We start from the raw sequence: 24,285 nt of genomic DNA on the forward strand, positions 1-24,285 counted from the left end.
TTTTAGTAGAGACGGGGTTTCGCCATGTTGGTCAGGCTGATCTTGGACTGTTGACCTCAGGTGATCCACCTGCCTTAGCCTCCCAAAGTGCTGGGATCACAGGCATGAGCCACCATGCCTGGCCTACGTGGCCTTTTGTGTCTGCTTCTTTCATTTAGCATATTGTTCTCCAGGTTTATCCACCTGGCAGTATGCATCCATATTTCCTATTCATGGCTTAATACTATTCTGTTGGACGCATCTGCCACATTTTGTGCATCCATTCTTCAGTTGATTGATCTTTGGATTGTCTCCACCGTTTAGCTATTATAAATAGGGCTGCTGTGAACATTTGTGTACAAGTTTTTGTTTGAACTCCTATTTGTAATTGTTTTCGGCCCCAAAAGTCAAGTTGCTGGGTCATATGGCAATTCTATATTAACCTTTTGAGGAGCCAGCAAACCCAATGCCTGTTGTTGTAAATCAAGTTTTATTGGCACACAGCCAAGGGCATTCCTTTACTTCTTGTCTATGACTGCTTCTGTGCTGCAATGGCAGAGAGTCAAGTAGTTGCAGCATATACTGTCTGCCCCCAAAGCCTCAAATATTATTTTTTATGGAGTTTTATGGAAGTTTGCTGAACTTTAACTTAGTATACCTGTGTTAAGCAATGTAGCCTGCAGGTCTTGAAGCCAGTTACAGCACTTTTTCAACAAAGATGGGGTAAGTACAGAAAAAAAAGTGTATTATCCTTAACCTGACTTATATATTCCTTATAATTTAGAATATTTTATGTGGATCTGAGGAGCCTGTTTTGAATATCAAAGGGTGAGGTCAAGTCTTGTGGGAAAAGTGGTCTGGAAAATTTCCTAGACTTTGGAGTCAGACTTTGTAGGTTAAGTCACTAAACCTCTCTGGGCCTCTGTTTTCTCATCCTTTAAATGGAGATGATTAGGCTCCCCATCTTGTAGGATGGTAGAGAGGATTAAATGAAGAAAATACTGGCGAAGTGCTTAAATGGTGCCTGGCATAAATATTAACTCTTATTAGATGAAGCTCAGAGATCACCCAGGACAAATAAAGAAAATGGATCAATGAGCTAGTTTATCTCATGCCTTAGGATAAAATGCTCTACACCCCTCCTCTTAAAATTGTTTTTGTAGTGTGATTTTTATTTTTGAGATAGGATCTCACTCTGTTGCCCAGGTTGGGGTGCAGTGGCACGATTTTGGCTCACTGCCACCTCTGCCTCCCATGCTCCAGCAATCCTCCCACTTCAAACTCCTGAGTAGCTGAGAGTAGCATACCTTTAGCTAATTGTTTTATTTTTGTGTAGAGATGGGTCTCACTATGTTGCCCGGGCTGGGTAGCATGATTAAAACAATTTTTTTTTGAGACAGAGTCTCTTGCTCTGTTATCCAGGCTGGAGTATAGTGACGCAGCCTCAGCTCACTGTAACCTCTGCCTCCTGGGTTCAAGCAATTCTCCTGCTTCAGCTTCCTGAGTAGCTGGGATTACAGGTGTGCACTGCCACATCTGACTAGCTTTTAAAAATATTTTTAGTAGAGATGGGGCTTTGTCATGTTGGTCGGGCTGGTCTTGAACTTCTGGCCTAAAATGACCCACCTGCCTCGACCTCCGAAAGTGCTGGGATTACAGGTGTGAGCCACTGTGCCCAGCCTGGGATAGTGTGATTTTTTTTTTTTTATCATGATAAAAATATAGGTAACATAAAGCTTCCCATATTAACCTTTTTTTTTTTTTTTTTTTAGACAGAGTCTCACTTTGTTGCCAGGCTGGAGTGCAGTGGCGCCATCATGACTCACTGCAACCTCCGCCTCCTGGATTTAAGCAATTCTTCTGCCTCAGCCTCCTGAGTAGCTGGGATTACAGGCATGCACCACCATGCCCAGCTAATTTTTGTAAGTTTAGTAGAGACGGGGTTTCAGTATGTTAGCCAGGATGGTCACGATCTCCTGACCTTGTGATCCGTCCACCTTGGCCTCCCAAAGTGCTGGTATTACAGGCGTGAGCCACCACTCCCCGCCCATTTTAACCATTTTTTTTTTTTTGAGGCGGAGTCTCGCTCTGTAGCCCGGGCTGGAGTGCAGTGGCCGGATCTCAGCTCACTGCAAGCTCCACCTCCCGGGTTTATGCCATTCTCCTGCCTCAGCCTCCCAAGTAGCTGGGACTACAGGCGCCTGCCACCTCGCCCAGCTAGTTTTTGTATTTTTAGTAGAGACGAGGTTTCACCGTGTTAGCCAGGATGGTCTCGATCTCCTGACCTCGTGATCCGCCCATCTCGGCCTCCCAAAGTGCTAGGATTACAGGCTTGAGCCACCGCGCCCGGCCTATTTTAACCATTTTTAAGTGTACAATTTTAAGTGTACAATTAAGTGGCATTAAGTACATTCACATTGTTTTACAACCATCACCACCATCCATCTTCAGAAACTTCTCATCATCTCAAACTGAAACTCTGTCCTTATTAAATACCAATTCCCCATCCCTCCATTTCCCTATCCCTGGGCAACCCCTGTTCTATTCTCTTTCTCTACGAATTCAGCTGCTCTAGATACCTCATATAAGTGGAATCATGTGATATTTGTCTTTCTGTGACTGGCTTATTTCACTTAGCATAGTATCTTTAAGTTTCATCCATGTTGTAACATGTTTCAGAATTTCTTTGTGTTTTACACATATTATTTGTGTAAAACACAAATAATATGCTATTTACCACTGGAATCACTTTCAAGTGTACAGTTCAGTGGTATTAAGTGCATTCATATTGTTGGGCAACCATCACCACCATCCATCTCCAGAATATTTTTGTCTTAGAAAAATGAAACACAGGCCGGGCACGGGCTCATGCCTGTAATCTCAGCACTTTGGGAGGCCAAGGTGGGCAGATCACCTGAGGTCAGAAGTTCGAGACCAGCCTGACCAACATGGAGAAACTCTGTCTCTACTAAAAATACAAAATTAGCCGGACGTGGTGATGAATGCCTGTAATCCCAGACTCTCGGGAGGCTGAGGCAGGAGAATGACTTGAACTCAGGAGGCGGAGGTTGCAGTGAGCTGAGATTGTACCGCAGCGTAGGCAACAAGAGTGAAATTCTGTCTCAAAATAATAATAATAGTAATAAAATAAAAATAAAACACAGCTGGGCACAGTGGCTCAAGCCTTTAATTCTTGCACTTATATGGAGGCTGAGGCATGATGATCGCTTGAGACCAGGAATTTGAGATCAGCCTGAGCAACATGTTGAGAATCTGTCTCTACCAAGAAAAAAAAAATTAGCCAGGTGTGGTGGCACGTGCATGGGAACACAGAGATGAATGCAGTTGGAGTAGAGCAAGACAGGAGAATGGTCTGAGATGGTGAGGAGACACATGAGGCCCAGCTGTGCTGACCTGGTGAGATCCTGGGAGAGGAGTTTGGACTTCATTCCTGGTGGAATCAGAAGCCAGGGGAGGGTTGTCCACAGGAGAGTCACATGATCATCTTCACTGGTTGCTGTTGAAAAAGACGGTTCTACTCTTTGACCATTGGCTTTGTAAAGAGGTTTTCAAGGCTCAGAGATGGCTTGTATTGTTATATTAGGAGAGGTTTGATGGTAGCCAACCTGGTAATGGATGTTCTGTTTCAGGTGCTATAAATGGGGCCACACATCAAACCCATTGACTTTCTACTTCAGAGACCCCAAAAGCCATTCAACCCTAACCCTCAGTGCCCCTACATAAGGTTAGCCAGACATCGTTTATTGGGGTTACAGAGCAGATGTCTAAATCCTGCCTGGACTCATTTAAAGCAGTGAGCCTCGGGGCTCCTTGCTCCTGCAAACATTTCAGAGCCAGGAAAGACTGACTGGGGATGAAGGATGCACCTGACTTCTTGGCATCTGCTGTTGCATTTTTGTTTTGATTGTTTGAATGATGCTTGGAGGAGAAAAAGGGAAAAAAGAGGCCGATAGGCATTTCCCTCTCACTTAATGTTCTTTCTTCTGGCCAAGGAAGGAAGGAAGGAAGGAAGCTAATATCTATTGAACAGCAATTCAGGGACTGGCCAATTATGGTTCCAAGTTACCTAATTTCATTCATTCATTCTACAAGAAATATTCATCGAGTGGCTTTATATGCCAGACATTGTTCTGGGCTCCAGGAATAAGCATTAAACACAATGGACAAAACCTCTTCTCTCTTGGAGCTGACTTTCTGACAAGGAAGACAAGACAGACATTAAACACGTAAGTACAAGTCAGGCAGATATGTCCTAGGAGGAAAAACCAAGCTGAGTAATGACATGGAGAGAATGTGGACTATTTTATGTGGGAGGGGGACACTGATCAGGGAAGGTCTCTTTGCAAAAGTGATATCTGAGCAGAGAACTCAAGCAAATAAGGGAGAGAAGCACCAGACTTTCTGTGGATTTGGACATTGTTATTTCTTCTTAGATAAGAGTCGACTGAGAATTGGAGGAATTAAGTGACTCTTTCAAGATCAGAAGATAGTGGTAGCAGTAGCAGCAGCAGTAGTAGTAATAGGTAAATTTTATTATGCTTGTCCTATGCCAGGCACTAGATGAAATATTTATTTCTATCACCTCATTTAATTCTCACAACAAATCTACAAGGTAGATATCATTATTGTTATTCCCATTTTATAAATGACACCGAGGATCACAGAAGTGATATCACTTAGCTAAGGTCACACAGCTAATAAAGGAGAAGCAGAGATTCAAACCCAGGTTCCTTAGTCTCCAGGACACTATAACCATTTACTAGCCCATAGCTGATGAAGCTGAGATATGGAGTGAAGCTTCTATCTGAAAACCCTTCTTTTCCAATAGGCCAGTTCAACTCCCAACTTTCAATGGAGTACCTGGTACTTTGATTAGACCCTGGCATAGGGTTAGTTAGGTGGGCATTGAGGGCCTTCTAAATAAGGGAGTAGTGCATTTGGATCTGTGACCACAGACACTTTGAGTCCCACCATCTGTGATCTGCACAGAGACCTTCCTGTGACCAATTATTGTGAGTCAAGAGCTCAGGTGTCCAATAAAAGTTCATAGGGAGCTACCCTTCTCTTGAAAGAAATGGGTTATAGAGCTCTATTGGCCTGGGATGTGCAGCTCCATTGGTCCCTGATTTGGTGAGAAAGACTACAAACGTGGTCCAGATATATGGATGTGTATATGCCTCTTAGCAAGAATGCAATTGATTTTCTAAGTCTATGGAGCTATGCACACAGCTATAGCTTTCATTTACTCACTCATTCTGTGCTGTGTCTGCTAGTGTGTTACATTCTGAGTCTGCAGCAATGAGCAGGCAAGGTCCCTGTCTTCCTGTTGAATACATTATAAAGGGGAGAATGAGGGAGTAGTGTGTGAAGAAGGAGAAAATAAAGCAGATGAATAAATGAACAAGATCATCTCAGATGGTGAGAGTGCCATGAGGCATTGCCACAGAGAGACACTGGGATGTCTGCTCATATTGAGTGGTCAGTGGAGGCCCCTCTGAGTGGAGCCAATTGAACAAAAGGGAAGAGAGGACTGGTTATGAGCGGTTCCGCAGAAAAGCATTTCAGGTGCCGGCAACATCTCAGTAACAGACAGAAGACTGGGTCAAGGGGTAAGTGCCTTAAGGGCTGTGATAATTAGGTGGGTACACAGAGTATTTTGCTGAGACTTGCAAAAATGAAACCAGAGGGAATGCCAGCATGAAAAACATGAGATTTCCAGTCTGTGACTGCTAAAAGTCCCAGACTCTTTATTTATAACTTATGAGCCATGGGAGAACATTTAAAGAATGTGGTTCAAGAGAAGAACTAGCTAGCAGAGAAGATTTTAAAAAATACACCTTAAAAATAATTTTATGATGGGAAATTCCAAATGTATATGAAAGTAGAAGAATAGCACAATGAATTCTCAGGACTCACTACCTGACTTCAACAATGGCCAATTCATGCCCAGTTTTGCTTATACCTCTACCTGTTTTCCCCACATACATTACTTTGAAGCTAACTCCAGTCACTAACATTTCATCTGTAAACATTACAGTGTGTATCTTGAAAAGATAAACTCTTAAAAACCCAGGCAAAATACCATCAGTGCACCCAAAACATGAACAATAATTCCTTACAACATCAACTATCCGGTCACTGTTCAGATTACTTACTGCCTGATACGTTTTTTTCTTTGTTTTTTATTCTCATTTTAGTTTAAGTTCTGGAATACATGTGCAGAATGTGCGGGTTTGTTACACGTGCCATGGTGGTTTGCTGCACCTATCAACCCGTCATCTAGGTTTTAAGCCGAGCATGCATTAGGTATTTGTCCTAATGCTCTCCCTCCCCTTACCCCCCATCCCCCAATAGGCCACGGTGTGTGATGTTCCCCTCCCTGTGTCCGTGTATTTTCGTTGTTCAACTCCCACTTATGAGTGAGAATATGTGGTGTTTAGTTTTCTGTTCCTGTGTTAGTTTGCTGAGAATGATGGTTTTCAGCTTCATCCATGTCCCTGCAAAGGACATAAACTCATTCTTTTTCATGGCTGCATAGTATTTTGTAGTGTACCTGTGCCAACATTTTCTTTATCTAGTCTATCATTGATGGGCATTTGGGTTGGTTCCAAGTCTTTGCTATTGTAAATAGTGCTGCAATAAACTCTGTCACCCAGGCTGAAGTGCAGTGGCACAATCTCGGCTCACTGCAACCTCTGCCTTCTGGGTTCAAGTCATTCTTGTGCCTCAGCCTCCCCAGTAGCTGGGATTACAGGTGCATGCCACCACACCTGGCTAGTTTTTGTATTTTTAGTAAAGACAGGGTTTTGCCATATGGTCAGGATGGTCTTGAAACTCTTAGCTTCAAGTGTTCTGCTGCCTTGGCCTCCCAAAGTGCTGGGATTACAGGGATAAGCTTCCACTTCCGACTCTGCCTAATACATTTTTAAGATAGTTTCTTTGAATCAGAATCCAACTAAAGTCCTACACACAGTGATTGGCTCATGTGTCTTTTAATCTATAGGTTTCCCCTTCAGTTCTTTTATTGCTGGAAAAATAGGTTATTAATCTTGTATAATTCAAAATGTGGTCAGTGAACCAGGATCATCAGCATCACCTGGGAACTCAGTAGAAATGCAGCATCTCAGGCCCCATCCCAGACCTCCTGGTTAGAAACTACATTTTCACAAGGTCCCTGGGTATTTTGTATGCGCATTAAAGTTTGAGAAACACTGCTGTAGAGTCCTCCACAGTCTAGACATTGCCAGTTGCATCTCTGTGGTGTCCTTTAGTGCATTCCTTCATCTTCCTTCTTTCTTTCCTTTCCTTTCCTTTCTTTCCCTTTCTTTCTTCCTTCCTTCCTTCCTTCCTTCCTTCCTTCCTTCCTTCCTTCCTTGTTTGAGCTGGAGTCTCGCTCTGTCACCAAGGCTGGAGTACAATGGGGTGATCTTTGGCTCACTGCAACCACTGCCTCCTGGGTTCAAGCAATTCTCCTGCCTCAGCCTCCTGAGTAACTGGGATTACAGGCACCCACCACCACGCCCTGCTAATTTTTGTATTTTTAGTAGAGACGGGGTTTCACCTTATTGGCCAGGCTAGTCTCTTGGCCAGGCTGGTCTCGAACTCCTGACCTCCGGATCCGCCCGCCTTGGCCTCCCAAAGTGCTGGGATTACAGGCGTGAGCCACCATGCCCGGCCCTTTTTCCGTATTTCTGTAAGTTGATAAGTTGGATCTATAAATTTTTATCAGATTTAGGTCTGATTTTTTTCTTCTTCTTTTTTTTTTTTTAGCAAGACCACTTTGTAGATTGTTATGTTTGTCTATGAGGAGGTAACTGGTGTCTGGTTATCTCCCATTTTGTTTTTATTTTTTAAAATTTTTTTATTATTTGTTTATTTATTTAATTTTTGAGACGGGGTCTTGTTCAGTTGCCCAGGCTGGAGTGCAGTGGCATGATCATGGCTCACTGCAGCTTTGACCTTGCAGGCTCAAGCAATCATCCTACCTCAGCCTCCTGAGTAGCTGGCACCACAGGCATGAACTAACATACCCGATTCGTTTTTTAAAAAACTAATTTGTAGTGATGGGGTCTCGCTGTGTTGCCTAGGCTGGTCTGGAACTCCTGAGCTCAAGTGATCCTCCCACCTTGGCCTCCTAATTTGCTGGGACTACAGGCATGAGCTACTGTACCCAGCCTCATTTGTGATGTTATCTATCTGCTGTATGATAATGTCTCAATCCATGAATTCATTAAGGGTTGCAAAACAGAGCAAGGCTTTGACTTGAGTGGATCCAGTTTATTTTGGAAGTGAATAATTCTCTAATTTTTATTCACCGTTTCTATAAAATTAATGGTATATTGCACCAATTATGTGCCAGGAACTGTTCTAAGGGCTTTACATAAATGAATGCATTTATTGATCCTCACAAAAATCTTTAAAATCGTGTATTCATTTCCTATTGCTGCTGTAACAAATTGCCACAAACTTAGTGGCTTGGAACAATCCAAATTACTATCTTACAGTGTTGGAGGTCAGAAGTCCCAAAGAGGTCTCACTTGGTTAATATCAAGGTGTTGACAGGGCTGCATTATTTCTAGAGGCTCTGGGGAGAACCTTTGTCTCTTCCAGATTCTAGAGACCACCTGCATTCCTTGGCTTGTGGCCTCTTTCTCCATATTCAGAGCTATTAGCATAGCATCTTTAAATCTCTCTCTGATTCTCTTCTTCCTCCCTCTTCCAGACTTAAAGACTCTTTTGATTACATTGGGTCTACATGCATAACCTCCTGGTTTTACGGTCAACTTTGATTCCATCTGCAACCTTGATTCCCTTTTGCTGTAGAATCCAGCATATTCATAGGTTCCAGGAATTAGGACACAGACATCTCTGAAGGGACATTATTCTGCCGGCCACTACTAGGCTCTTTGGTTCCTGTTTTACAGACAAGGAAACTGAGAAACATCGAGGGGAATTAACTCACCCAAATTCACGCAGGTCCTAACTGGTGGAGCTTGGATACAAACAGAGAGAGTCTGGCTCCAGAGTCCATGCTTTGAACTCAGCAGATGTGAGATCACTTAGTACTCAACACCGAATTTCCTCTGAGACCTTGATCTTGCCAATGAGCATATGTTTTTAGGAACATTGAGTCCTGTGGTTGTCAGGGGATTTCTGCACACAAATGTGAACCAGTGAATTCACTGTTCTTTCCAATGGTAAGTTAGTGTTTGCCTCCTAAAAGGTGGTACCAGTGGGCTTGTCCTTGGTTCAGTCTGTTTCTTCTTAGACCCAGTCAGTTATCCACTGAGTTAACCCCATGCTGGATCCTAACCTTTTTTTGGTACATGTACCCTTTTGGCATCTGGCAGAGTCCATGACCTCCTTCTGAGAACAATATTCTTTTTTTGTTTTTGGAGTAGATATGTTTATTAATGGATAATTACATTAGCTTTCTGGGCAACAAATCTAAATATGTCTACTTACATTGATCTTCTATTCAACTCAAACTGAATAACATAACTTGTTCTCAATATAACTTACTTATTTTTTTAAAGCATTTTTGCATGCTCTTATTTAAACTGAGATCTTCTTGGTGTCAGACCTTTATCTCAAACTATAGGTAAATATGTTTACAATTATAAATCTGCTAGTAAACATATTATCTAACTTCTTCCACTTAGTAATCTTCATATTAGACAACTATAGCTTAAGTATCATCATACTAATCACACTCAAATTTTCCCTATTGCCTTAAAGATTCCTTTTGGCAGTTTGTTTGTTTAAATGAAGACCCAAAATTCACATATTTCCTTTTTTGTATGTATAACTCTTTCTAATTCCAAAACAATATTTAACCATTAGCACTTTTTATTTTTGGTCCATTCAATTTTGGGAAAAGGTTATTTAGGCTATGAAATATTCTGTACCAGATTTGATTGACTGTTCTTCATAATGTTGTTTAAATTATTTATCTATGCAAAAAGTAAAGTGCGTAGAATTACAAAGGAAACCAATTATACTAAAATATGGTTATCAAAATATAAAAAAACTCACCAAATTTGTGTCTAAGTAATATGTAAATCTTTACTAATGCATCAAATAACAAGATTTAGTGGTGACATAACTATGTAATTCCAATTAGTGATGCACACGTACAAGATAATGAGATGTCTGCTATGATTGTAATGAGATATGAAAATATCGTGATTTATATGGGTGACAAGAGTCACAGATATTGCAAATACTACTGTGGTTTGTTGCCTCCATTTATAATGGAAGGAAATGCTAAATTTCAGTTAGAAATCAGAGAAAATGAGGATGTTTCTATTTTCCCAGGCAAGTTTAGGGACCCTCTGAATTCTATCCACAAACCTCAAGTTGGGAGCCCTGGCCTGGTACCCCGCTGGTTTGTGCGGCTTATTTTGTATATTTTCTCTCTCTCTCTCTCTCTTTTTTTTTTTTGGAGACAAAGTCTCACTTTGTCACCCAGGCTGAAGTGCAGTGGCACAATCAGAGCTGGCTGCAACCTCCGTTTCCTGGGCTCAAGCAATGCCCCTGCCTCAGCCCACAAAGTAGCAGGGACTACAGGTGTGAGTCACCATGCCTAACTAATTTTTGTAATTTTTTGTAGAGATGGGGTTTCACCATGTTGCCCAGGCTGGTCTCAAACTCCTGAGCTCAAGCAGCCCACCCGCCTCGACCTCTCAAAGTGCTGGGATTACAGGCGTGAGCCACTGCGCTGGGCCTATTTAGTATTTTCCTTGATTTGATAGAATCTAGCAAATATCTGTTGAGACCCCACTGTGGGCAAGGCATGTGCTGGGGACTTGGGAGAGAGCACTGAACACACAGAGCTGGCCTTCAAGGAACAGACAGGTTTCTTTTAAGCCTTTCCCGCTGTCCTTCCAGTGGGAAAGTGTCTTCACCCTTCAGTGTACTTGCAAGCTCCTTGAAGGCTGGGAGTGGTTCTAAGCCCCTTCTCTTGTCAGACCTCAGATGCTAGGCATTGAAGAAACAGGAGGTTCAAAGGTCAATGTTTACACAAAACGATTTTCAGTCGTGGATGGAAAAAAAGCATTTTCTTATTTAACAATTAAACATTTACGTTAATGCAGATAAGAAAATATATAGAACTCGGCTGGGTGTGATGGCTCACACTTGTAATCCCAGCACTTTGGGAGACTAAGGTGGGAGAATTGCTTGAGTCCAGGAGTTCCAGACCAGCCTGGGCAACATAGTGAGAACCTGTCTCTTAAAAAAATAAAAGACAACATCTAGAACTAGACATCTTAATACATAAAATGGGTTATTATTGCCTAGGATGAGGACTTTTCTTCTTTTTATCATTGTGCTGAAAATGACATGACATTGTGCTTACCGTCTTCACCATTTTATAGTGTACAGTTCGGTTGTGTTAAGTATATTCACGTTGTTGTGCAATACATCTGCAGAAGTATTTCATCTTGCAAAACGGAAACTCTAGACCCATTAAACACTAAATACCTCCAGTCCTTGGCAACCACAATTCTACTTCCTGTACTAGGAGTTTGACTACTTTAGATACCTCATTGGAGTGGAATTGTTCGGTATTTGTCCTTTTGTGACAGGCTAATCGCATAAAGTCCTCAAAGTTTGTCTATGGTACAGCACGCCACAGGATTTCCCTTTCTCTCTCTCGCTTTTTTTTTTTTTTTAAGACAGGCTTTCACGCTGTCACCCAGGCTGGAGTGCAGTGGTATCATCTCGGTTCACTGCAACTTCTGCTCCCCAGGCTCAAGTGATACTCCCACCTCAGCCTCCCGAGTAGCTGGTACTATAGGTGCACACCCCCATGCCTGGCTTTTTTTTTTTTTTTTGGCATATTTTTGTAGACATGGTCTCGCCATGTTGCCCAGGCTGGTCTCAAACTCCTGAGCTCCAGCAATTGGCCCACCTCAGCCTCTCAAAGTGCTGGGATTATGGGCGTGAACCACTGCACCTGGCTGAATTTCCCTCTTTTTAAAGGCTGAATAACATTCCACTGTACGTAGATATCAGATTTTCAGTATCCTTTCATCCGTCAATGGGCATTTGGGCTGCTTTCACCTCTTGATTATTGTGAATAACACTGCAATGAACATGGGTGTGCAAATATTTATTTGAAATCCTGCTTTCAAATTTTGGGGGGATATACCCAGAAATGGAATTTCTGGATCATATGGTATTTCTATTTTTAACTTTTTGACGAGTTTCCATGCCGTTTTCTATAGCAGCTGCACCATTTTCATTCCCACCAACTGTGCACAAAAGTTCCAATTCTTCACATCCTCGCCAACACTTGTTATTTTCTGTTCTTTTTAATTATGGCCATCATAATGGGTGTGAGGTGATATGGGATGAGGATATTTAAAGATAATATTGAGTAAATAATAGTAGAGGTGCTACATAGAAATGGCAAAAATGAAAGTGTACCAATGCATGAAGTTTGGAAACCTCTTTTTTTTTTTGGAGAGAGTCTCTGTCACTCAGGCTGGAGTGCAGTGGCATGATCTTGGCTCACTGCAACCTCCACCTACCAGGTTCAAGTGATTCTCCAGCCTCCCAAGTGGCTGGGATTACTGACACCTGTCACCATGCCCAGCTAATTTTTGCATTTTTAGTAGAGACAGGGTTTCATCATGTTGGCCAGGCTGGTCTCGAACTCCTGACCTCAGGTGATCCACCTGCCTCATCCTCCCAAAGTGCTGGGATTAGAGGCGTGAGCCACCATGGCTGGCCTGGAAAACTCTTGATCAGACAACTTCTAAAGCTGCCCAAAGTGTGGTCTGTGGTCAGTAATGGCCTGAGAACTGTTCCTTGTCTGAGACCAGATAATACAGAACTTGAGGGTACCTGTTTAGACGAATAACAATTTAACATTGCTAAAACATCTAAACGCATGATTGTCATTCTATCAGTTTGCTTTTATTGTATTTTATGAAAGCATTGGCCCATGATTGGCAAACAAAAGAAAACAAAGCAGACTGGCCCTGCAGCACAGACAGTTTGGGAAGCTCTACAGTGCCACCCAAGCTTGGCAACGAACGTAACTGCCAAACTTGTTTTGGCCTCAGATTTTCCATCTGTAAAATGGGGATAAGAAAAAGAAAGCCTAGTCTTTATTTTATTTATTTTATTTTATTTTTGAGACAGAGTCTGGCTCTGTTGCCCAGGCTGGAGTGCAGTGGTGCGATCTTGGCTCACTACAACCTCCACCTCCTGGGTTCAAGCGATTCTTGTGCCTCAGTCTCCTGAGTAGCTGGGATTACAGTCTTGTGCCACCATGCCCAGTTAATTTTTGCATTTTTAGTAGAGATGGAATTTCACCATGTTGGCCAGGCTGGTCTTGAACCCCTGACCTCAAGTGATCCGCCCACCTCGAGCTCCCAAAGTGCTGGGATTACAGGCGTGAGCCACTGCGCCCGGCCGGGAGCCCAGTCTTGATTGTTGGCAGCTAGTAGCTGGCTTGGTACTACTGCTAGGCGGTGGTATTCCCTACTTAAGCAATTTCACAGGACGGTCACACTGGAAGATGTCATGCTGACCATGATGAAACAAGAGAAAAGACAGTCTGTAATGAATCCTATCTAAGCATGAAAGTATGAGCAGTGGGCAAACCACAAAAAGATGAGCAGACACATCCCTTTCTTCTGACTGACACATGCAGTTACCACTGCTTTACCAATGACAACTTTAGCCCCACTCTATTCCTCCTGCCTCCTACATAAAAATTATGATGATACCCAGCCATAGAATTAATCCTGCTTTCTACCAGCTAACCAGAATCCTATAACAAGCCCCCCAACACACTCTTACTGGGACACAGCTCCCACTCCCTGTGGTGTGTGGTCTCCCTTGTTGCAACGGGTTACTAAACCCATTTCTGTTCAACTACAGGTGTGTTTCCGGTAGCTTCTGGCTGATGAGCATGACGGGAATAATGATAATAGATGGCTGTAGGATTAAATGAGTTCAGGCATGCAACGTGCTTAGAGTGATGCCTGACTCCAAGTAAGGCTTAGTCAAATGTTAGATATTATTATTATTTGGAACAGGGTCTTGCTGTGTTGCCCAGGCTGGAGTGCAGTGGTGTGATCATGGCTCACTGCAGCCTCAACCTCCTGGGGTTAAGCAATACTCCCACCTGAGGGTTACTCCTGAGTAGGTGGGACTACAGGTTTGAGGCACCATTACCGGCCTATTATTAATAATATTATTATCTTTGTCTCCCATAGTGATGGGCACCACATCTTGCCATAGAAAGACCCCACACTTGCTGGGCACTTTGGCTCATGCCTGTAATTCCAGCATGTTCAGAGGCCTAGGCAGAAGTATTACTTGAATCCAGGAGGTTGAGACCAATCTGGGCAACACAGTAAGACCTAGTCTCTACAAAAATTAAAAAATTAGCCAACTGCGGTGGTGCAAATCTGTGGTCCCAGCTACTGGGGAGGCTGAGGTGGGAGGATTGCTTGAGCCCAGGAGGTTGGGGTTTCAGTGAGCTGTAATTGTGCCACTACACTCCAGCCTGTGTGACAGAGCGAGACCCTGTCTCAAAAAACTGAAAGACACATCCCACACTTGTGGGGACACCAAATTTGTGGATTGATTGGGATAGTGTATTCATCATCTATTGCTGTGTAAAAAACTACCCCAAATGTAGTAGCTGAAAACAACAAATACCTATTAGCTCACAGCTTCCGTGGGTCAGGAATCTAGGAGCAGCTTAGATGGGTGGTCCTGACTCAGGATCTCTCATGACGCTGCGGTCAGGCTGCTGGCTGGAGCTGCTGTCGCACTGGGACTCAACCAGAGGAGGCTCTGCTCCCAAGTTCATTCACACAGGGGCTGTTCCTCCCTATGTGAACCTTGCCATTGATGGCTTGAATGTCTCTGCAACATGGCAGCTGGTTTCCGAGAGAGAGAGAGAGAGAGAGAGAGAGAGAGAGAGAGAGCGAGAGCGAGCGAGCGCGCGCGAGCGCAAGCACAACCCTCTTCTATTCATGGTGCAGACTAGCCCCAGCCTGTGCGTGGTAGGAGATGCCACACACGGGGATGAATACCTGAAGACGGGAATAATTGGGGACCATCTGCAGGTTGGCTGCCATGGAGGGCCTCCCTGTTCCTCCAAGTGTCCTCCAACTTTTTCCTCTTGGCTTCAACTTTTTTTTTTCTTTTGAGATGGAGTCTCGCTGTCACCCAGGCTGGAGTGCAGTGGTGTGATCTCGGCTGACTGCAACTTCCGCCTCCCAGGGTCAAGGGATTCTCCTGCCTCAGCCTCCCGAGCAGCTGGGACTATAGGCATGTGCCGCCATGCCCGGCTAAGTTTTTGTACTTTTAGTAGAGATGGGGTTTCACCCTGTTAGCTAGGATGGTCTCGATTTTCTGACCTGGTGATCCACCTACCTCAGTCTCCCAAAGTGTTTGGATTACAGGCGTGAGCCACTGCGCCCAGTCAGGCTTCAACTTTAATTTAGACCAAGAAGAATCTCCATTCTCTCTGAATGGAGCTTGAGAGACAAATACACAAGAAATGAGTGTGAGTATAGCTGGGGTGGGATGGGTCCTACAGGTGTCGGAGAAGCAGAAATCTTGTCCTGTCTGTTGACGTTTGTCAAGGCCTCTGCAGGGACAGGCTCCTGGGAGACTCTGCAGTCAGCTGTGTTTCCAGAGGGGGAAGAGACACACGCTTTCTCTCTCTCCTTTTCTCTTCCTCTCTCCCTCCTGCCTGCAGCAAGAGTCTTGAATCCCTCTGACTGACAGTGTCAGATTGTCTTATCAAAACATAGGTCTGGGACTGCACTGTGATTGGCTGTGCAGAACCATTGTGGGGCTGGAGAATTCTTCTCCGAGGGAAATGATTATAAGGCATTTTAAGAACGGCAAGCCACATGCTACGCACAGCTGGCAGTTCTTGTTTTTGACAAGTAATAATTGCCTCAGGTGCAACGGAAAGTGGGGGTAGGGGGGAGCTCTGTGAGTTTATTTTGAGAGGAGGCTCAGTGCACAGGGGTTGGGCCCTGGACAAGGAGAGGTGAGTGGGAGCAACTTCGCTCAGGGGGTCTCACATTGACTCCATCTGGAGCTGAAGTAGCATCTGGGGTGGTCCTGAGTGACAGTAGGTTTCCTTCTGTGCCCCTGGGAACACCTTCTGCCATCTGAGTGGGGAGACAGGGCGTGACTTGTGATTGTAGGAAGTCCAGATGCTCTGAGCAAACTGACCCAAAGCAGCACCTGTCCTGCATGGAGGCCCAGCCCTGTGAGGGTGACGCGTGAAGGGCCTTTGTGCTTAGAGAGCCCTGGAACCACTGTACTCTTAGCTAGACACTTGCTACCCAAAGTGTGGTGCCTGAGCCGGGAGCACCAGCACCGGTTGGGAGCTCGTAAGGAAAGCAGAGGCTCAGGTCCCCCTCAGGGACCTGCAGAATCCAAATCTGCCTTTTGATTTTTGTTTTTGTCTTTTGTTTTGAATTTTTTTTGAGACAGGGTTTCACTCTGTCATCCAGGCTGGAATTCATGGGTGCAATCATGGCTCACTGCAACCTCGCACTCCTGGGCTCAAGCGATCCTCCCACGTCAGCCTCCTGAGTAGCTGGGATCACAGGTACACACCAACATGCCCAACTAATTTTTGTTTTTTTCTTTTTTGAGACAAAGTTTCGCTCTTGTTGGCCAGGCTGGAGTGCAATCTCACTGCAGCTTCTGCCTCCCAGATTCAAGCAATTCTCCTGCCTCAGCCTCCAGAGTAGCTGGGATTACAGGCCTGTGCTACCGTGCCCAGCTAATTTTTATATTTTTAGTAGAGATGGGGTTTCACCATGTTGGCCAGGCTGGTCTCGAACTCCTGAGCTCATGTGATCCACCCGCCTCTGCCTCCCAAAGTGCTGGGATTTGTATTTTCAGTAGAGATGGGGTTTCACCCTGTTAGCCAGGATGGTTTCTATCTCCTGCATGAGCCACTGCACCCATTACATTTTTTTTTTAGGCTTCAAAAAAGAAAATGGGCACTGCTATGCAAAGGAGAAGCTGGAATGAATGCCAGGCAGTCAAAAGCCAACTGTTTTTGATGATCGGAGTGCTGGCTACAGAGGGAGCTCATTTTCTTTTTTGAAAATATATTTAAATGTTTTTTATAAGGCTGAGGTGGGCAGATCACCTGAGGTCAGGAGTTTGAGACCAGCCTGGCCAACATGGTGAAACCCCATCTCTACCAAAAATACAAAAATTAGCCAGGCATGGTGGCGGGCGCCTGTAATCCCAGTTACTCTGGAGGCTGAGGCAGGAGAATCACTGGAATCCGGGAGGCAGTGTTTGCCGTGAGCCGAGGTTGTACCACTGCACTCCAGCCTGGGCAACTGAGTGAGACTCTGTCTCGAAAAAAAAAAAAAAAAATTACAGATTTAGGGGGTACAAGTGAAGATTTCTTATACACCTGTTCTGGGATTTTAGGGTAAACATCACCCGAATAGTGAACACTGTACCCAATAAGTAATTTTTTACTTCTCATTCCCCTCCCACTCTCCTACCTTTTGGAGTCTCCAATGTCTATTATTCCGCTCTGTTTGTCCATGTGTACCCTTTATTTGGGGCTCATTTTCTTTTCTTTTTAAATAACCTTCATTTAAAAAAAGTTAATATGTGCATTATCGGAAACTGAAAAACACAAGAAGCAAAGAACAAAGTCATCTACAATCACAAGCAGTGGAACTCATTCTCTTTTTTTTTTTTTTTTTTTGAGACGGAATCTCTGTCGCCCAGGCTGAAGTGTAGTGGTGTGATCTCTGCTTACTGAAACCTCTGCCTCCCGGGTTCTAGTCATTCTCCTGGCTCAGCCTTCCGAGTAGCTGGGATTACAAGTGCCCACCACTATGCCCAACTAATTTTTGTATTTTTAGTAGAGACCAGGTTTCACCATGTTGGCCAGGCTGGTCTCAAACTCCCGACCTCAAGTAATCCGCCTGCCTCAGCCTTCCAAAGTCCCAGATTGCAGGCGTGAACCACCGTGCCTGGCCCAGAACACATTCTCTTCATGTGATTTTGTGTCAATGTGGAGAGATATTCAACAAGGACGTGGAGTCTATCAGACTTTGCATTGCCCCATTTTCTTGTTTACTAGTTTGATGCTTGCTCTTTGAAGATGTCTTGGCTTATGAAGGCCCATGTACATTCTGGAAGACTGTCATGGAGCTGGGGACCAAGTCCTGTGGCTGAGAGGATAAAGGACTCTGGCCCAGTCTGGAACTGATCATTTCAGAGTAACATAATGGGGTAGTTCATGGACTTTCACGTCAGACCAAGCTGGGTGTAAAGCCAGGAGCTGCCACTCAGCAGCTGTGTGACCTCAGGCAAGATGCTGTGCACTCCCCTTCCCCCAGAGAATGGCCTCTGCCTGGTCTGCCTTGTTGAGCTGTTGCACAGGAGCTCATGGATTAAGATGTGTAACATGTTTAGCCTAGGGCTTGGCACATTACAGTCAGTGCTGAATAAAGGCTAGTCATTATGTTGACAAATTATTTTATTTTATATGATTTAAAGATAGGCTTTGAGGTGATGCCGGGGGAGAGTGTGGATGGGAAATCTGATAATTTTGGGAGTTTGAGGAAGGCACTCCTAGAAGAAGGTGGTAATAAAACTGGCAAGCTCTACAGAGCCCTTATGAGGTTTCGTTTTCTTTCTTTCTTTTTTTCTTTTTTTAAAAATTGAGGTGGAGTCTCGCTCTGTTGCCCAGGCTGGAGTGCAGCGGCATGATCTCGGCTCACTGCAACCTTTGCCACCCAGGTTCAAGCAATTCTCATGCCTCAGCCTCCCAAGTAGCTGGGACTACAGGCACACGCCATCAAGCCAGCTAATGTTTTTGTATTATTAGTAGAGATGGGATTTCGCCATGTTGGCCAGGCTGGTCTCGAGCTCCTGACCTCATGTGATCCACCCGCCTCAGCCTCCTAAAGTGCTGAGATTACAGGCGTGAGCCACCGCGCCCTGCCTCCTTATGAGGTTTCTATGTGGTTCTTCACTCAGTTCCAGGACACTCTTCCCTGGCCAGCAGTAAATCAGGAAGACAGCAGTCCCTAGAGCTGGGGTGGGGGTAACACAGGATGTTTGCAAAAGGGTTGGATATTTCAGGAGAAAATCACCAATTTTGTCTTTAAAAAATCAGCCAATTAACCAACAAACCATGTGACCTCAGATAAATGTTGTTTCCTATCCAGCTCAATTTCCTCATCTCTAAAATGAGAGAGTGTATCCTTTATTCCCTCCATGCCAGGAACTAACTGAGAAGTAGAGATAGCTATTTGATAACCATCAAAATAAGAGCTTTATTCTGGTGCACCTGCACTGGAGAACATCCACATAAAACTATAGTAACTGATGTGCCATGAAGAAAACGTGCTGTGGCAACCAGAGCAGATCTGAGTGAGACAGGGAGCTCGAGATACAGCATTTAAGCTCTGAGCTGAAGGAGTAGCTGGAGGTGAGTGCATTCAGCCAAGGGGTCAGCATATGCAAAGATCCTGTGGCAGCCTGGAGGAACAGAAAGAAAGCCAGTGTGGCTGAAGGGAGAGCAGGTGTAAACCCTCTTACATCAAACCTTGTGAGCCCTATGGAAGATTGCACATGTTGCCCAAAGATTGAAGGGTTTTAAGCAGGAGCTTAACATCGGCATATTAGCAGGAGCTCACTCCGGCAGCAGGGTGGAGATGGGATGGATCTCTCCTTTTTGGAAAGAATCACATTGTAACCCTTCTCTTGCCAAATTCTCTTTCCCTCGTATGGGCTGTATTTGTGAGATGAAGAGCAAGAACAGAGTGGTGGTAGATGAGGGCGGCTAGCAGATTTGCCAGAATGGCAGGGCATTTGAGAGCTGAATGGAGAATGGGTGTAATCAAAAGAAAAAAGGTGGAAAGATCTGGCTTGATTCCTTTTGCCAGAAATGATTATACTATACATTCCTACTTTAACACTGATTTTGTGTGAAACGTATATTAGTCCCTAGGCTGAGTTCTCCGCCCAGGGGTGGTACAAGAATGTGAGAAGCAAATACCCTCTCCAGGAGATAAAATTCTAGTGGAATTTTTATGTTATGTCTCAGGTCCCTTGACATGAATTGGCTTTGTTCAGCTGTCAGACAAAAACCCAATGCAACCGTTAATTTGTGGTGGCCTTGGATGACGGGTGAAAGTATTAGTCTGTAGCTTAAAACCTCAACAGCGTGTCCTTCCTCCTCCAAAGTGGTAATTAAACACGGTCAGATGTGACTCTTACCAGGCTGTTTAGTTCTGCTGGGGAAGGTTTCTGAATTAGAGATGATGACTGTAAAATGTTTGTGGGTTGAAAGTCCTCTCTTGGGTATAGAGAAAAGATACAGAGCGAGTAGGAGAATTGTGTTCTAGTTATGAGTCATTCATCCAACAAATGTTTATTGAGCATTGTCCTGGGTACTATTGGTTTCCCACCTGGATCCCACTTAGGAGTCCAAGGCAGCTGCCAGGGAATTGTGCTCAGCTGATGGTGCTGAGGAATGCCTGGGAGGTTACACCTTGCACCTTCCCCAAGGGCAGCCCACTGCCAATGGAGAGGCCAAATGTAAAGCTGGCCACTTGATACGGGCTGGCTTCATGCCCCAGAGCTCCTTGTGGAGTTGGTCTGAGAATAGGCTTTTGCTGAATCTATATCCTTTCCTTTTCTATCTCACTTCCCTCACTCCCTTTCTCCTGAGGGTATCAGAGGTGTTCAAACAAGAGTGACTCCATCTTGAATATGGGCCGGGTGAAATGAAGCTGAGATCTGCTGGGCTGCATTCCCAGGGAGTTAGGTATCGTTAGTCACAGGATGAAGCTGGAGGTCAGCAGGACAAGATACAAGTCATAAAGACCCTGCTGATGGCCGGGCACCGTGGCTTCCACCTGTAATCCCAGCACTTTGGGAGGCCGAGGTGGGCATATCACCTGAGGTCAGGAGTTTAAGACCAACTAGTTTAAGACTAGTGTGACCAACATGGCGAAACCTCGTCTGTACTAAAAATACAAAATTAGCTGGGCGTGGTGGTGCATGCCTGTAATTCCAGCTCCCTGGGAGGCTGAGGCTCGAGAATGGCTTGAATGAGGGAGGCGGAGGTTGCAGTGAGCCGAGATCATGCCATTGCACTCCATCCTGGGAGACAGAGAGTCTCAAAAATAAAGAAATAAAAGACCCTGCTGATAAAACAGGATTCAATAAAGAAGACAGCCAAAACCCACCAAAACCAAGATGGTGATGAAAGTGACCTCTGGTCATCCTTTCTGCTCATTATATGCTGATTATAATGCATTAGCATGCTCAAAGACACTCCCACCTTGCCATGACAGTTTACAAATGCCATGGCAACATCCAGAAATTACCCTATATGCTCTAAGAGGAAGAGGAGCCCTCAGTTCCAGGAATTCCTGGCCCCTTTCCTAGAAAACTCATGAATAATCCATCCCTGGTTTAGCATATAATTAAGAAATAACCACAAAAATAGCCAACCAGCAGCCCTTGGGGCTGCTCTGCCCACAGAGTAACCATTCTTTTATTCCTTTTCTTTTTAAATAAACTTGCTTTTACTTTACTCTGTGGACTCGCCCTGAATTCTTTCTTGCATGAGATCCAAGAATGCTCTCTCTCTTTTTTTTTTTTTGAGACGGGGTCTCGCTCTGTCGCCCAGGCTGGAGTGCAGTGGCCAGATCTCAGCTCACTGCAAGCTCCGCCTCCCGGGTTCACGCCATTCTCCTGCCTCAGCCTCCCAAGTAGCTGGGACTACAGGCGCCCGCCACCTTGCCCGGCTAGTTTTTTTGCATTTTTTAGTAGAGACGGGGTTTCACCGTGTTAGCCAGGATGGTCTCGAACTCCTGACCTCGTGATCCGCCCGTCTCGGCCTCCCAAAGTGCTGGGATTACAGGCTTGAGCCACTGCGCCCGTCCCAAGAATGCTCTCTTGGGGTCTGGACTGGGACCCCTTTCTGGCAACAAGAGCACTCCCTCAGTAAAGCAGGGCATAAGTCCTTGTTTCAGTTTTGGCTCCTGGGGTACCTGCCTCAGACCTGCTGTGTATTGGGTACTGTGTCTATGCTTTGGAGATAGAGTGCTAAGCCCTTCGAGCAAACTCTCTGCCCCAAGGCAGCTCAGTGCCTTCTAAGGGGGTCTGATTTTCCATACCCTAATCTTGTAATTTTTTTTTTCTTTTTTTGAGATGGAGTCTTGCTTTGTCACCCAGGCTGGAGTGCAGTGGAGTGATCTCAACTCACTGCAACCTCCGCCTCCCAGGTTGAAGTGATTCTCCTGCCTCAGCCTCCTGAGTACCTGGGACTACAGGTGCGTGCTACCATGCCCGACTGATTTTTTATATTTTTTTTAGTAGAGACAGGGTTTCACCGTGTTAGCCAGGATAGTCTCGATCTCCTGACCTTGTGATCCACCCGCCTCAGCCTCCCAAAGTGCTGGGATTAGAGGCATGAGCCACCCTGCCTGGCCCCTGGTCTTGTAATTTTGAGAAGTCACTGGAGCTGTGCCAGCCTCAAATTTCTTATCAATCGAATAGTGATAACAGTGCTTGTCTTTACTTTTTTCCTTCTATTTTTTAGTCTTGCACTGTCACCCAGGCTGGAGTGCACTGGCATGATTCCACCTTACTGCAGCCTTCAACTCTTAGGCTCAAGTGATCTTCTGACCTCAGCCTCCCGAGTAGCTGGGACTATAGTACACTCTACCATACCTGGCTGATTTAAGAATTTTTTTTTTTTAGACCCAGGGTTTTACTATTTTGCCCAGGCTGATCTCGAACGCTGGCCTCAAGGGATCCTCCCGCCTCAGCCTCTTGAAGTGTTGGGATTACAGACGTGAGCCAGGGCACCCAACCAATGCTTTCCTTTCCTGAAGAGACCAAGCAACAGCAGCAGCAGGATGGTTTAAGCCTTCTTAAGCATCTGTCAGCTGCCCTTCCCCATCACCGCTTCCAGATGAGGACCTTGTCTTCTATTTCTAGCTAGGTTGCTGCTGCTATACATGGAAATTCTGGATCCTCCACTTTAGGACCATGAATTGATAGAAAATTGACTCTCATGCTGCTACCTAGGTGTTTGTTGAATGAATGAATGATAATATGATTAACAACAGTGCTATCATTCAAGCAGCCCAGATACTGGAATAAGAACTTTATTGCTTCTTTTTTAAATTAAAAAAAAAATTTTTTTTATAGAGAAGGAAATGGAGGCATTGAAATACCAAGACATACTGAATATAAGAGCAATTCAACAACTATGTAAAACACACATATACAGATGTAAAATGTTAAAGACAGGACTTTGGATGGAAGGATTAATTTGCAGCACTGATGTTTCCTAAGAAAATGGCTGGAAGAAATTTCTTTTAGAATGTTCTTTGTTTCTTCTTCTTTTTTTTTTTTTTTTGAGACAGAGTTTCCTCTTGTCGCCCAGGCTGGAGTGCAAAGGTGCAATCTCAGCTCACTGCAACCCCTGCCTCCTGGGTTCAAGTGATTCCCCTGTCTCAGATCCCCTAGTAGCTGGGAATACAGGCACCCACCACCACGTCCAGCTAATTTTTTGTATAGTAGAGACAGGGGTTTCACCACATTGGCCAGGCTGGTCTCGAACTCCTGACCTCAGGTGATCCGCCCGCCTCAGCCTCCGAAAGTGCTGGGATTACAGGCATGAGCCACCATGCCTGCCCTGGAATGTTTTTCTATAACTTGCTCCTTTGTTCAGTTCACATGTGGACAACCCTTTTAACCCATTGTTCGAGGTCACGGAGGTTGTTTTTGAATCTTGAAACCAAACACTTACAGATGGTTCCCCCAAAGGATACAAGAAAGGAAACAAGAAACAAGAAAATCACAACCACCTGCTATTATAAAAGGAACCTGCATGATCAAGTTTTTGGAATTGCGGATCTGTACTTCTGCTACTACTCAGGTTTTAGTGGAAGCAACATAATGCCAATAGCTAATTTGTTTAGTCATTAAGCTTTGATAGAACTTCAGTCTAAGGGACATACAATTATATTAATGTATGTGCTCCAGAGTCCCTGATTTTATGATCTGTGGATTATTTATCATTGTTTCAGGATAGCAGTAGTTTACTTTGGTTTCGTGATTTTTTTAATGTTAGTTCTGGAATTCGAGAGACTTGGTAGGATTCTTTGTTTTTGTCTTTCCTTATTACTATTATCATCATTTTTCTCTTTTTTTTCATTTGAGACAGTGTCCCGCTCTGGTGCCCAGACTGGAGTGCAAGTGGCATATCATAGCTCATTG

The 24,285-nt window shown here is 44.5% G+C and overlaps 1 long non-coding RNA gene across 1 annotated transcript; it reads left to right on the forward strand.

Moving 5' to 3' along the window:
- Positions 1 to 588: 588 nt before the first annotated feature.
- Positions 589 to 12,311, forward strand: LOC117098091. Its single transcript, XR_004443172.1, has 4 exons — positions 589 to 600; positions 5,023 to 5,029; positions 5,359 to 5,364; positions 12,210 to 12,311. It is a non-coding gene; the product is annotated as an uncharacterized LOC117098091 (long non-coding RNA).
- The last annotated feature ends 11,974 nt before the right edge of the window (positions 12,312 to 24,285 follow it).

The sequence above is a fragment of the Trachypithecus francoisi genome, unplaced genomic scaffold (genome assembly GCF_009764315.1).
Source record: "Trachypithecus francoisi isolate TF-2019V2 unplaced genomic scaffold, Tfra_2.0 Lachesis_group15, whole genome shotgun sequence".
In the NCBI taxonomy this organism is placed as follows: domain Eukaryota; kingdom Metazoa; phylum Chordata; class Mammalia; order Primates; family Cercopithecidae; genus Trachypithecus; species Trachypithecus francoisi.